The sequence below is a fragment of the Pleurodeles waltl genome, chromosome 4_2 (genome assembly GCF_031143425.1).
Source record: "Pleurodeles waltl isolate 20211129_DDA chromosome 4_2, aPleWal1.hap1.20221129, whole genome shotgun sequence".
Taxonomy (NCBI): Eukaryota; Metazoa; Chordata; class Amphibia; order Caudata; family Salamandridae; genus Pleurodeles; species Pleurodeles waltl.
This window is the reverse complement of record NC_090443.1, coordinates 436,245,881-436,260,564: the sequence shown is the minus strand read 5'-3', so window position 1 is coordinate 436,260,564 and position 14,684 is coordinate 436,245,881.

Below are 14,684 nucleotides of genomic sequence, written 5' to 3'. Positions count from 1 at the left end.
ATGCGTAATTTTTTGTTGCACAAAACTGTATTTGCGTCATTTTTTTTGACGCACAGACGTGAATATTAGCCCGCATCCATATAATGATACATGGACTGTACAAATATCTGGGTGCGGGCTATATTTCACTCGTGTGCGTAAAAAATAAACGACGCAAAAACAGTTTTGTGCAACAAAAATGACGCACACCGCTAGGGACGTCAAAATCACAGTGCATTAACTGGTTTAGGGAATTTTTACATTTTTTTTGTTTATTTTACTTTTGGAACACATCAGAGATTGGCTAATTGAAGACAGTATGGTGTTGATGGTGTATGTTCACATGTGTGACATCATACTGCAGCGGAACATTATCCACTACACCCTTCACAGTATGTTTACAGTTGGCTGACGTCATAGATAGTCATATGTGTGGCCCACATACATGTATGGCACAAATTGTGCATGTTTGCCATAAGGATAGGATAGCAATGTGACGCACATATGTACAATACCTAATTGCCTTTGGCTCAAAGTGTGTGCTTTGACAACTAATTTGTTGGTTGACCAGGTGTGTGTGTACATCACATGAAGCATTATTGTACATTTGGTTGTATGAATGTGATGTCCATGTGTCCAATCCTTAAATGAAAGTCATATTGGAAATGAGCAAGGGCATGTGTTAGTCATACATGTGACAACACCCGCAAAGTATACTTCCAAGTTTTAGGGTCACGTAGACACCACATGGGACATAGCATGCACCAGATGGATGGCAGACACATGATCATGTCAAAGGTCCACAATTTCTACATCCAATGTCCTAGTGTATTGGTAAGAGCTTCCTAGGCACTAGTTGATGAATCCCACAGTGAGTCATACACATGCATTGATGAAGTGGGTACCATGTTGTTTGCACAGACAGACAAGGGTCAGTCTCATATGTATAATGACACCACAGTTGAGGCCATAGAAGTAAGCCCCAACTATCAAGTGGCTGTGGTGGACCAGCATACAAGATAGCACTTGTCCACATATTTCCAGTGATCTATTGCACATAGGTGTCTTGTTCATGTGTGTGGTCCAATGATGATCCTGTAGATTTTTGGGGATGTAATTTGTCACAGTTCGGACCAGGACTCATCATGTGTCAGTGCCAGCTAATCCTGTAACTACTGAGTATCCTTTGTTGATCAATGTGAGTAGAGTAGATGTGGACATGTGAACCAACATGTGGATGGTCCCACCCTGTCACTAAAGACGTGTAATGAGACAGTCAACAGGGCAACCTTGGTGCGCTGAGTGAGATAATGTCTCAATTGTCATGTTCCGGCAGGTGTCAATACAAAATTTGTACACAGGTTGGCCTCTGCACTTCCCACTGCATCTGGGAACATCATAGTCTCTGTGCTGTTTATTCTCGCAGCTATTCAGCACACACGGCTCATCACTATGTTGTGCGCACTGTGATGCTGTGTGTGAACTGTCATGGTCCTGACATTTGTGTATTAGTCATGTACATTATCAGAGGTTGCTGGTTGTGCTTAAAGCCCCGTGCCCAAACCCTGCTTATGACCCTGGGACACTGTCACACTTTGTCATTCATGCATAAATGCAACCCAGAAAAGGGATGGGCCATGAATTTTGCATTTCCAAGAGGATTGAACTCAAATGGTACAGTTAAAAGGCAGATGATGCTATATAATGTATTTGTGTATGCATGGTAGAAGCCCATGCCCAATGCCCCCTGATGAATGGCAGGTTTGCCAACGCAAGTGTGGTACATATGTAGACACAGGGATACTTTAGTGTGACGCACTGACAGTTGCTAGTCAGACTGACAGAATGCAAGATGATTCAGGAGCCAGCTACTGGACAAGTTACATAATCAGTGGTCTGACTGAGACTGTTTGGAGGACAAACTAGACAGCTGACATGTCCATCTGTGTATGTTCTGTGTTTTTGAAGGTGACAAATGAACCCAGTGGCTGTGCAACATGGCTGAATTACTATAAATGGTTGACGATGTATTCGACATCATGGCTACTACTATGCTGTTCCAGGCATCATCAGGGGCAGTGCTTTTTGTAATGGGTGGTGTGCATGGAGGTATTCACAGGTGTGGGCTGCATCTATTTCTCACCAGTCCTGTAGGTGAGACTTACATTTTAAGGGCCAACAGACATTTTCACAAGGGGAAGCACTCTACATGTGCTAACAGGGCTTTGAAACTAGGAGACAGTGTATAAATTGACCTGACGTCCATGCAGTCAGATGTTCTTTGACAATGGCATACCTTAGGAAAGGGTGTAGCACACTGGTTTGCTAATGTTGGTCTGTGTTTGTAGAGGAGGTATTATCAGGGTACACATCTTAGTATTCCAGGGACCTCTTCCGACAGGTGGGTTGTGACCAGGTGCATGGGTGTGTGATGAGTTAGGAAATGGGCTGACGTGTACATGGAATGTCATGTGCGTAATGCATGTCACATGTGTGGCACTTGTGCTGTCTATGTTCTGCTTCTATGGAACTCTAGTCACAGATATTCCTTGCAAATATTGGATGCAGTTGGACTAAATGCTGTCAAGGGTCTTGTCAGACATTCCTGTTAGTGATGCCAAAGCACATTGACTGCCTCATGTATGAGGCTTGTATTCCCCTTATTGAGTGATGGTGTCATAGTTGTGTGCCATATGCTGCGTTGGACCTTGCTTTCAACATGTATGTGTGAAATAGTTGTGGTCCTCTGCTATAGGCCTTCAAAGGAGATATGTACATGATATATGTCATTAAGAGTGTCTGTGTATGTGACCATTGTATGTTAGGCATCACATAAGCTCTGGGATGTTCCGTGTCCTACTCAGTATCTCAGCAATGCTCCATGAGGCAACACTCTTATTCTGATAAGTAGAGATGAAGCTGTGTAAAAAGGAATAGCCAGACCATGATATGGTGATTATAATAGGTGTTTATTTAAAATAGTTAACTAAAGTGGTGAAGGTGATCATATTCAGAAGAAATTATTTACAATCTGTTGCTGCCTGCGTATACCAGCAGCTGTGTTCTGTAGTTCCCCCTCCTGTTGCAGGCCATCATCCTCCTCTTCCTCCTCTTCAGGCATGTGTGGCTCTGGTTCCAGGAGGGGAATGTTTCTTCTGACACAAATGTTGTGCAATATTGCACATGTGAGGATGATCCTACAGACCATCTCGGGGGAATATAGGAGGCTACCACCAGTGATGTCGAGGCAGCGGAACCTTGACTTGAGGATGCCGAAGGTCCGCTCGACAATGCTGCATGTCCTCCTATGGGCCTCGTTGTATGCACGCTCTGCAGCTGTACTTGGGTTGCCAAATGGTGTCATAATCCATGGCTGGATGCATACCCCTGATCAGCTGCAATAGAAAATGAATGGGATCATGTTGATGTAGCTGGCACTATTGAAAAGACCTTTAATGGCAGTAGTTGTCATGTGTTGTCTGTGTCTCTTTTGTGTACTAATGTGACATCCTATGCTTGTAGGCTATACCATCTGCATTGTGTTGTTTCCTTGGCTGAACGAGTGTTTGTCTGCTAACCATTTGTCAGCAGTATGTTTTGGGATTTTCAGTACAGTGTGCCCTCCCTAGCATTGTGACTTGTGATACAGGTGTCCGTGTGTCTTCACTGGGGGTGAGATGATAGTTCCATGCAGAGTTAAAATTGAAAGTGTTGTTAGCACGTTCATATGAAAGTACCCTGGACATCCCATACCTTTAGACTTAGGCAATGTATTAATGTAAAGGTCATTGGGACACTTACAATTTGCAAGGTGACATTTAGGCAACCACACTCATTGACGTATTCACATTAGGCTGTACAGTAATTTCCGATGTGTGACAGGTTCAATGGTGAGTTAAGAAACATGGCTAGCGATGTCACGACCTCAGTGTGTTCCTGTTGACATGTTGCTGTTGTGGTGTATGTGTTGTGTGTCCTAGAGGGTTGCTGTGCAGTGTGTAAATAAGTAGGTTTTTGTACTTACCAACAAGTAGTCCATTTCGATACCGTCCATCCTGGAAGTGTTCATTGATGGTGCAGTGACGGAAGATGTATGAGTCATGTACACTCCCAGGATATTTATCCACAATGTTGGTGATCAATCCCTGGTGATCAACAATGGCCTGCACGTTGATGGAATGCGTGTGCTTCCTGTTGCGGTAGAGGTGTTCAGTTGCAGCAGGTGGCACAAGGCGTACATGTGTGCAGTCGATTGCACCAAGGATGTGTGGGAAGCCACTGATTGCGTAGAACTACTGTTTAGTTTCCTGCTGCTTCTGCAGTGTGTTAGGGAAGCAGATGTGGCGGGGTGTCAGTCGAATGATGGCATCCAGTACTTTGGGCAAAAAGGCGGAGAATGATGGTTGTGATATTCCGCCTACCAGGGCACCAGTTGTTTGAAAAGAGCCACTTGCTAGCATATGAAGTACGGCAAGCAGCTTTGTTTCTGTTGGGATGGTGCGGGGTGTCACCAAAGTGGGGGCCAACTGCTGTTCAATGTTTCGCAGCAGCTGCTGAATGGCCTGCCAGTTCAACCGGTACCTCTGTATGATGTCGTGTTCCCTGAGGCCCTGAAGGGTTGTTCTTGGGCGGAATATCCTCTCCTGCCTTCTGCGCTGCCTTTGGGGTCCCTGCTGGTGTTGTTGTAGCTGCTGTTGTTGTTGCTGGGCTCTGCGTCTGCGTGCATGCTGAATTAGAATGACCTCCATGGCTCCCTGTTGCTGCTCTGCTGCTCTGCTATTTGTTCTGTGTGTTCTGATTAAATACAGGTGTGTTTGCCCCATTTTAACGCCTGCCCTGACCCAGGCGTTAATTTTTGACGCAAATCGGGCTGTGCGTCATTTTCTGGCTCCGCCTCCCGGGCGTGCGTCATTTTTGCCCAAAAGCATAAATACGACGCACGGCCCTTTAAGCCATTTTTTGGACGGGAACGCCTACCTTGCATATAATTAACGCAAGGCGGGTTGCCGCATCCAAAAAATGACGCACATGGCGGAATTTTGTCATCCGCTGGCTCGGGCGTCAAAGTTTAAATACGGGGCAACGTTTGCGCTGATTGTGCATCAAAAGTTTTGACACACAATCGGCGTAGACGGAGTATAAATATGCCCCTAGGTGTTGCTGTTGTTGGTCTACCATTTCTGCTTGTTTTGGTTGGGGATGCTCTGTCCACTACTGCACTGCTTACAATTGCATTAGAAGTGACCACTGGATAATGCATTCTGCGAAAATGAGTGTTGAACAGATGTTGAAATGAGTGTTGAACAGATGCAATGCGTGTATTTTAAAAGGTTTGAAATGTTGCTTTGTATCCTAAGTTTAACAAAGTGAGCCTCATCCTCACGTGATTCATTAGAATCGCCATTATGAAAAAATATTATTTATGTCACTTTGTTCATCCTGCTATAGTTTGTTTCACAAGACGACAAGGTAATTAATAAAGAGTTTGTCATGTTTTTGCTGTAGTGTGGTTTGGAACTGAAGCATGCCCTAAGTTATCTCATCATTGCCTTAAACTATTTGGCAGTTTTAATGTGAAACTCTATTTTTTTCCCCTTTTCTCAATAACAGCCATTTGTTCAGAATATTAACATCATATGCATTTATTTTAAATATGGCGTTTGCTTAGTCTACAATGACCAGTCATTTCAGTTCCAGAACACTTTTTAAAGAGTTCCAGTCTTATATTTGAGTGTTTTAAGTATATAGTAATAAGGGAAAAAATAACGCATTTGGCAAATGTCTAGGTGACAACCCTAGCAGGTTACTGTGAGCAAGCTAAATAAAAAATCACTTCTAGCAGGAACTTCAAAATAGATTCCAGTCCATCAATTAGGTGAGATTCACTGACATTTCAAAAGTTCCTTTAATATGTTTCTAAGTTTCAAAGTTCATAATATTTCTATTAAGTGTGCATTAAACAGAATTTATAATTCTCTGGTGCAGAGTGCAAATGGGGTCAGAGTAGGACAATGGTTGATGGTGTTTCATTTTATAGCTTGTGTTGTGGCCAGCAGATCTAGTCCTGTAAAATTATAGACATTAAACAATAGTACAAAACATGCTTTTTTTCTGCTCATGTCACCCCACTGGTGTGAGCATGCCCGTAAATAAGATTCAGGCAGGAGAGTCCCAATTTTTTAAGCCAACAATTATGTTATAACTATAAAAAATAAAACCTGCCCCGTTTTACTAGGGTTACTGTCAGCTAATCTTGCTCCCTTCCAAAACAGCCCTATGGATACTGTATTTTAACAATTGTTATATTTTTATGTTGTTACAGTAATATCTATAATTATAATACCTTTATCGGCTTCATCCCAATTATTTTTAGGTAGAAAAATTGAAGTACTCTCTAGGCCGGGCTTACATTCCACCATCAGCCAAAAACAGTAACATAATGGGGAGCCACAGCCAATGGCCAATAGGTCAAGGGAGCATTGGGTGGAACATATTTGGGAACCAGTGAGTTAGAGTAATAAATAAATAGATTTGTAAATTCGTAGTACAGAATATATGTGCAAGGAAAATAATAATGAGTATAATAATATGAGAAGAAAAGTAGTATTGTATAAACACAGACATTCAAGATTTGTAATATTTGAAGTTAATTAATAAGTGTGCTTTTCTAACATTCATTTCTCTTTCCTCAATTTTTGAATAGCGAAATGCTTGCTGTTAAATAGTTAAGATAACATCTGCTCTTTGTGATAAAAAAAAGAAAGCAGAGATGTATAAGTATCTAATGTAACAACTTATCTAGGAGCTATGCAATGACCTATCAACATGTTGAGCATAGAATAATATACACATATATATGTATATACACACATATATATATATATATATATATACATATATATATGTATATATATATGTATATATATATTTAACTGTGAGTAAATCTACTTTTGTTGAACAGGCTTAAAGGGTATGTGTATAATTTATTGTTATGAAATAGTAACGATACATATTTCTTAAAGAACTATACATTTCTAGAAAATACACATAAGCAGATTATAAATATTTATCAACACAGGCTTATGCAGTTCATTGCTGTTTGAATATGTTGGTTATGCAGGAAAGAACCAACTCTTGAGTAGTCCTCTGAAGGCAAGATAGTTATCCGTTGATCTTATATCTGGGGGTAATGATACTGGTATTTTGGCTGTTTGAACAGAGAAGGATGTACCACCTACTGTCTTTTTCTTGTATGGTGGCGTTTTAAGGTTGGGTGCCAATCATGAGCGGAGGTTTCTTTGTTGAATGTATTTGGTTATTTTGTCTCTGATGAAAAGTGGTTGTGTTCCATGTATAGCTTTGTGGGTGATACAAAGCAGCTTCAAGGTCGATCTTCTGGCAATGGGTAAACAGTGTATTGCTCTCAAGGCAGGGGGGATTTGGGCTTGTGGCTTTACATGTAATAGTAGCCTGGCAGCTGAGTTCTGAATACACTGTAGTTTTTTCATAATAGATTGAGATGGTCCATGGTAGAGGCCATTGGCATAATCAAGTTTGGATAGTACAAGAGAGATAGTAGCCTGCACCATGTGTGGAAATCCGAGGTGGGGGAAGATGCGTCGCAGAGTCTTCAAGGTGATGAAGCTTGATTGTGCTAATTTGTCCACTTGGGCATTCATTGTTAACTTGGAGTCCATGGTACTTCTAAGGTTTTTAACTTCTTTGGATACTTGAGGAGGTGGTCCGAGATCATCAGGCCAGGCGCACAGTGGGTATTTTTTCCAGTCACCACATGTGAGTATTTCCATTTTGGAAGCATTCAGTTTGAGATGACTCCAAGTAATCCACTGATCAATGGTTCTGAGGCAACTGAAGACTTGTGAGTTTTCAATGTCTTTGGGGCATTCCAATTCAAGTAGTATTTGTGTGCCATCTGCATAGTTGTAGCATACGAGTTGAAAATCATTAATCAATTCTGGTAATGACATCATGTAGATGTCGAAAAACACAGGTAAGATGATTGATCCTTGGAGGACCCCTGATTTTATGAGGTAGGGTTTGGACGAGAAGTGGAGAGAACAGATAACATTTGTTCTGTTTTGAAGGTAGGATCTAATCTAGTCGAGCGCAGGCCCTTTTATGCCGGCTTCGTGGAGTCTTTGAATTAGGGTGTCATGGTCAACAGTATCAAAGATAGCTGAGAGGGCCAGGAAAAGTAGTGCAGCAACTTCATTGCGATCGATTGTGTTTTTAACATCATCCCAGACTGGTATGAGTGTCGATTCAGTGTTACAGCAAACTGACAAACTATTGCCCAGGGGTTGTGTGGGTATTACAAAGTGTTGAGGAATGCTGTGATAGTTGCAACAGATCAGCACGAATTCTGCTGAGTACATGGGGCCCATCACATACATTTATATGCCCCCATTTTTCACCTGCTCTCAGCAGCCGTTCAGAGTGCATGAAAAATGGAAATAAGGTATTTCCCATTTTTCCCAGTGACTTATACATTTGCCCCCAAACAGGTTTTGGGACCCCCTTCCATACATGATGCATGGCTTAGGCTTCATTTGGCACTGCTCAATACCGAGTTGCCCTATGCATGCATCACAACACTTTGTAATGGTTGTGCAGGGAAAATGGTACATCTGCCCTGCATCAGCTTCATTATTGTACATTTCAATTGGAGGCCTAGGGTGGCGCTGGGGCTCTTCATACAGGTAGCATACGACATGCCCATGCAAAAAAAGGACTTTGTATGGAAATGGGAGACATACCAACTGCTCCACCAATCTCTATACCCGGATGATCCAGCAGATCTTGCTCTCTTGTAATGAGGCCTGCCCAGCAGTGCTTAAGTTGGTGGTTGTTCCTACCTGTCCCAAAGATTTGTGTTAGGTGGTGGAGCACAATGCCCCACGACAGCCTCCCTGCCTCTGTGGGGTAGCCTACAATGACACGGCCACCCAGTTCCAGCATCATGGGGAGGTAGTGTTGAACCAGCCACATAAAACCCCCCCAGCTCATCTTCCGACATATGCGCCATCCTCCCTTTCCCAGACATACTGGACTGCAAATGCAGTTCACCCACCCAAAAATAAAAATTCCCAACCCCTAACGCAACTACCCTAACTACCCCAACAACTATAGCACCCAAGACAAACACCCCACAATACAGAGACAGAAACAGTACACTTACAATACAAAAGATAGATTTAAAGAAAAATAGAACACAACACCTACAGGACACAGCACAATACACACTCAAAACAGCTCCAAACACTTCAAAACTCCTACAGCACCAGCTCCACACAGCCTTACACAGTCACAGACAAAAAGACTATGAAGTGAAAGTGAACTCACTGTACCATATCTGCAGGCAGGATGTCCTGTTTCATCACTTCCTGGGCCTGTGAATCACGTTTCCAGTCATGCGTTGTTTTTTTTATGCATGACGGTCATGTGTCGAATTTTTCACCTTTTGCATGAAATTGCCTGTGGACATGCGATAGAGTGATAGGGTGATAGGCGCCTTTTAGCTTAGGATAACTGTATGGCATATGCGTATGCGTGAAAATGTTTGACGCATGACGGCCATGCATCGATTTTTCACCATGGTGCGTTAAAAGGTGTGTGAACGTGTGATTGCTGCTCAGGACCCAGGTGCCATTTCACTTACATTGCAGTGTGGATTTAATGCGTTTGCATAAACATTTTTTACGCATGATGGAATTCTGTGGATTTTTGAAATTGTAGGCATTGAGTGCACCCTGATTCACTTAACATGTCACATGGGCTGTGCTACAATGTTGTATGTGTGGTATGGCTACCTCTGCGTGACTATCCAGTAATTTCATTACGGTGACATTGGTATGTCAATTCCATCGGTTTGTCTATGAGTCTGCTGCATGCAATTACTCATCCCTTGTGCATATGTGTATATGTAGCTACACTATGTCCACATTCATGTTGGCACATGTGTGCTATGTGTGTACATATGTGTATGAATACTAATTTGTGGTTTGACTAGATTGTTGTGTCTGAGATACAAATGTACACATACCTACAACACAATGTATACGGTGGCCTATGTCCAACACATGGTAAAGCATGTGACAACCATGATAATTTGTACTCAGAGTATTCAGTGGACTAGGACAGCATTGACATCAGGTTACCCCTGGCAGTTTGTGTGTGCCTGTGTGTCCACTCTGTGGTATGTTGTTGCATTTTACTTAATGTTGCTCTGCTACATGTGTGCCATTTGGTTCCCCCTGCATCTTAGCTGCAGGAGATGTTATGTGCACATGTGTTTGTGAAGGTTGGTATATGCTGTGTGTGTGTAAAGACACATGTAGTGTCATTTCTGTAACATATGACCACAGTGGTGTGTTCCTGGGATGTGAAACCTCACATTACTATCTTCCTGCAAGGACCTATAATGGCATTTTACAAATGCATGTGCAGTCACATCAGTGCCACCTATGTTTTTGTATGTCGTAACACATGTGAAGGTCATTTCTTTCAGTCACTGATCTTGTGATACCTATGCCCTTATTTTTGCACTAGGTTGCCTTTTGTTTATAATCCATACACATTACCATGCCTGAGCCATTACATTGGTACATGTTTGCTGAGATATGTGGTATATGTGTGTATGCCTCCAACTCGGCACTCACATTTGTCGACCTCATGGTTGTTATGACTGTCACATACAATGCATACCACTGTGTAGCAGTGTTGCAGTCTGGCATAGCTTCCAGCCTACTCATAATCACAACTGTGTGAGTTTGTATGGCAACACAAACCCATGGTTTCAGGGAAAGGGGCAGGTTAATGGTGCTCCAGTTTACTCACTCCCCTGTGTACATGCATCAGGCCCCTGCCAATATCATAAGTTAATGTGGCCAGAGCAGTGGTGTGTGGGTTTAATGAGCGGGGATCTAGATTCTTCATGATTGCTGCTCAGCAGAACTATTGCACACTCCCCAGCAGACAGACACATGCACAAATATGATCATACAGACCAGGAAATCACATTTTCCTCATTGGTACTTGATGTCATCTTTCCCCTCTCATATACAGAGCTCTGGGTGCTTTCACATGTAGGACATGTCTCATTATTTTATGTGCTTATTTGTTTCTATGGGCAGCTTGTTAAGGGGTTGTATATCTGTTGTGACTTCAATATTGGAAACGTGCCAGGGTACAGATGGTTTTGTCTGTCAGTGCATCCTGTCATGGTGGCATGCAATGGGCAAATTCCATGGTATGCTAGTGGCCAACATGACTGGGCTATGTACTGACCTGCCCACCCTCTCTGTACATATGTTAAATGTTGACATGTAGACATTGATGTGTTGTAGTCAGAATTGGCCTATGTGTGTCTCTTCTCCATGTTTTTCTACATTATTGGTAAGGTATGTATTGTCTCCTACATTGCTCCTATTCTTTAGGCTGCTTGCACTTTGTACACATCTTCCACAGCAACATTGTCTAGTCATATATGGACAGGATGCAACATGTGACTTGTGTAATTTCTAGATGTACACATTACCTACTACTGGCGGTATATGTGAGATGTAATGAGTGCCACGCACACATGACATTAGCTCTGCCACTGCACTTGCGTTGTCTCCAAGTGACCTCTCATGTTGTATTTGCAAGTATCTGTGGGTGTCTCAAAGCTGTCCATCCACATCCTCCGTTGAACATGGGTATGTATTTCTTCCAGCATGCCACAGCCTAGGTAACTCTTACCATGACTGAATGATGTTGAGGTGTGTAATTTTCATTAGCCAAATGCAACACAAATGGCTAGGGCGGTCATTACAACATTGGCGGTAAAAGCCGCTTACCGCCGTGCAGAAGACCGCCAACACACCACTGCAGCCGCGGAATTCTGCCACAGCTATTATGACCCACATCTCGGAACCCACCAAAATTCAGACACCCACACAAGTCCGCCACACCAAAGGTCAGTGATAAACTGGCGATAACAAAACCTCCACCGTCATGCCAACAGAAATACGCCCACACTATCACGACACACGAATCCACACGGCAGTCTTTCAACCTCAGTATTCCATTGGCGGTACATACCGCCGTGCTCAAAATACACACACTTCTACAAAACATCCACACATTGGACGATTCAAAATACACACACCTTAGACACATACACACACCACTCCCACACACCCATTACAATATAAAACACACACCCACATCACCCATAAACCCCCACGACAAAAAATTCAGAAAGAAGGCCAGAGAGAGAGACACCACCAGCAAGTACAACAGCATCCACAGGCACATAACACCATCACCCACACAACTTCCACGCACCTCACACAACACACCACTACATATCACCACACCTATCACCACACACTCCACCCCACAAATCACCTACACCGCCCCATGGCACGTCAAAGACACCCCAGGTTCTCGGAGGAGGAGCTCAGGGTCACGGTGGAGGAAATCGTACAGGTAGAGCCACAGCTATTCGGAGCACAGGTGCAGCCCACCTCAATTGCAAGGAAGATGGAGCTATGGCGAAGAATAGTGGACAGGGTCAACGCAGTGGGACAACACCCAAGAAATTGGGAGGACATCAGGAAAAGGTGGAACGACCTACGGGGGAAGGTGCGTTCCGTGGTCTCAAGACACCACCTGGCGGTACAGCGGACTGGTGGCGGACCCCCACCTCCTCCCCCACAACTAACAACATGGGAGGAGCAGGTATTGGCGATTCTGCATCCTGAGGGCCTCGCAGGAGTAGGTGGAGGAATGGACTCTGGTAAGTCAAATCTTTGCTATTACATCCCCCACCCTACCTGCATGCTATCACATACCCCCACCCTCGCCCTCACCCCATCACTCCAACTCCTCACAACTGTCCCAATATCACAAACCACCCATCCCAACACCAAGCCATGCATGCAACACCAAAGCATGGACACCCATCACCAAAGCATGCCCACTGCACATAGCCATACACCCCCTAAACCATTATCACAGAAGGTCCCACACAAGAATGGAAGCACTGGGGTACAGGGTGACCCACCCATTGCACACCATGGCACACACAGATGCAATAATCATGCCTTTCCACCACTGCAGGACCCCTACCCAACGTCACCAGACAGGAGGGTCCAGACATGTCCACTCCACCCACAGAAGAGGCCCACAGTGATGACAGCAGCTCTGTCCAACTGGATCTAGATGACCAGACCGGACCATTGGGAACCTCTGGACAGTCGGTTCCCCTCACACAGGCACAGGCCACCACAGACCTTCCCCCCTCTGGAAACACCAGCACAGCACCCACCCAGCGGGTCCATACCTCCGTCCCCAGGACACGTCAATCAGCTGTGTGTCCACCACTACAGGGAACCCAGGATAACCCACCACCCCAACAACAACAGGGATCTGGGGGCAGTGGCAGTGGGCACACGGTCCAGGGGACGGAAGCCCAGAAACACAGGGGAGCTGGGAGGGCTGCCGTGCGACAGGGGGCGGACAGGCCAAGGGAACCCACTCACCACGAGGCCCTCTCCTCCATCATGGGAGCATACCACCACTCTCAGGAGACGATGGCAACGGTACTGGCCAAGTTTCAGGAGACCCAGCACATGCAGGAGGAACAGTATATGGGCTTCAGGGAGGAACTCAGAACCATCAGCTCCACCCTGGGCACCATCGTAGGGGTGCTGAAGGAAGTACTCAACACCAGGAGGGACACTGTGGCACTACAAGGGGCCCCTGACACTAGCATGGATGATGAACTGCCCACCACCTCCCCTGGCGCTAGTGGACAGGACGCCCGCCACAAGACTACCACACCAGCACCCCACCCCCTGCAGACGGAGAACCACCCCGCAAACGGTCCCTGAGGTCCAGGAACAAGACAGAGAACGATGCCAAGACCCCGCCAAGAAATGAGACCACCCTGATTGTCATCCTACTGTCCCACTTTGTCACCCTGTCCATAATTAAACTGCCCCAGCTCCACTTCCTATGCCCATATGGGCAATGCACCTGTGAGACTACTAGACTGGACTCTGCCATGGACACTCCTCGGCCATCACCCCTCACCATTTAACTACCCCCACCAATATTTTGCATTTCAATAAACACACCTAAAGCACAAAATGATCTGGAGTCTGTTTGTGATTTTGAAATAGTGTATTTGCAATTACAGTGACAAAATGTTTTTGAAATAGTAATGTCAAGATACCTATGTCACACAGCTCTAGTCCATGAGGAATTTAAGCAGATGTCACACAGTGGGACCCACATCTGTGAAACCGTAAGGGAAAGTGACAACTCAGTGACCATACACTGGGTGAAAACGACAGACAGGAGAGAGGTAGTAGTGTAAAAGTACATGTAGTAGGCGGGATTGTATTCTTACCTGTGTTTCACTGGAAATATTGCTGGACCACTGAGTCCCTGTTCTGCATGTCTTCTTCCTCTGCTTCATCCTCATCACTGTCCACAGGCTCCACAGCTGCCACAACACCGCCATCTGGACCATCCTCCTGCAGAAAAGGCACCTGTCATCGCAAAGCCAAGTTGTGAAGCATACAGCAGGCCACGATGATCTGGCACACCTTCTTTGGTGAGTAGAATAGGGATCCACCTGTCATGTGGAGGCACCTGAACCTGGCCTTCAGGAGGCTGAAGGTCTGCTCGATCAC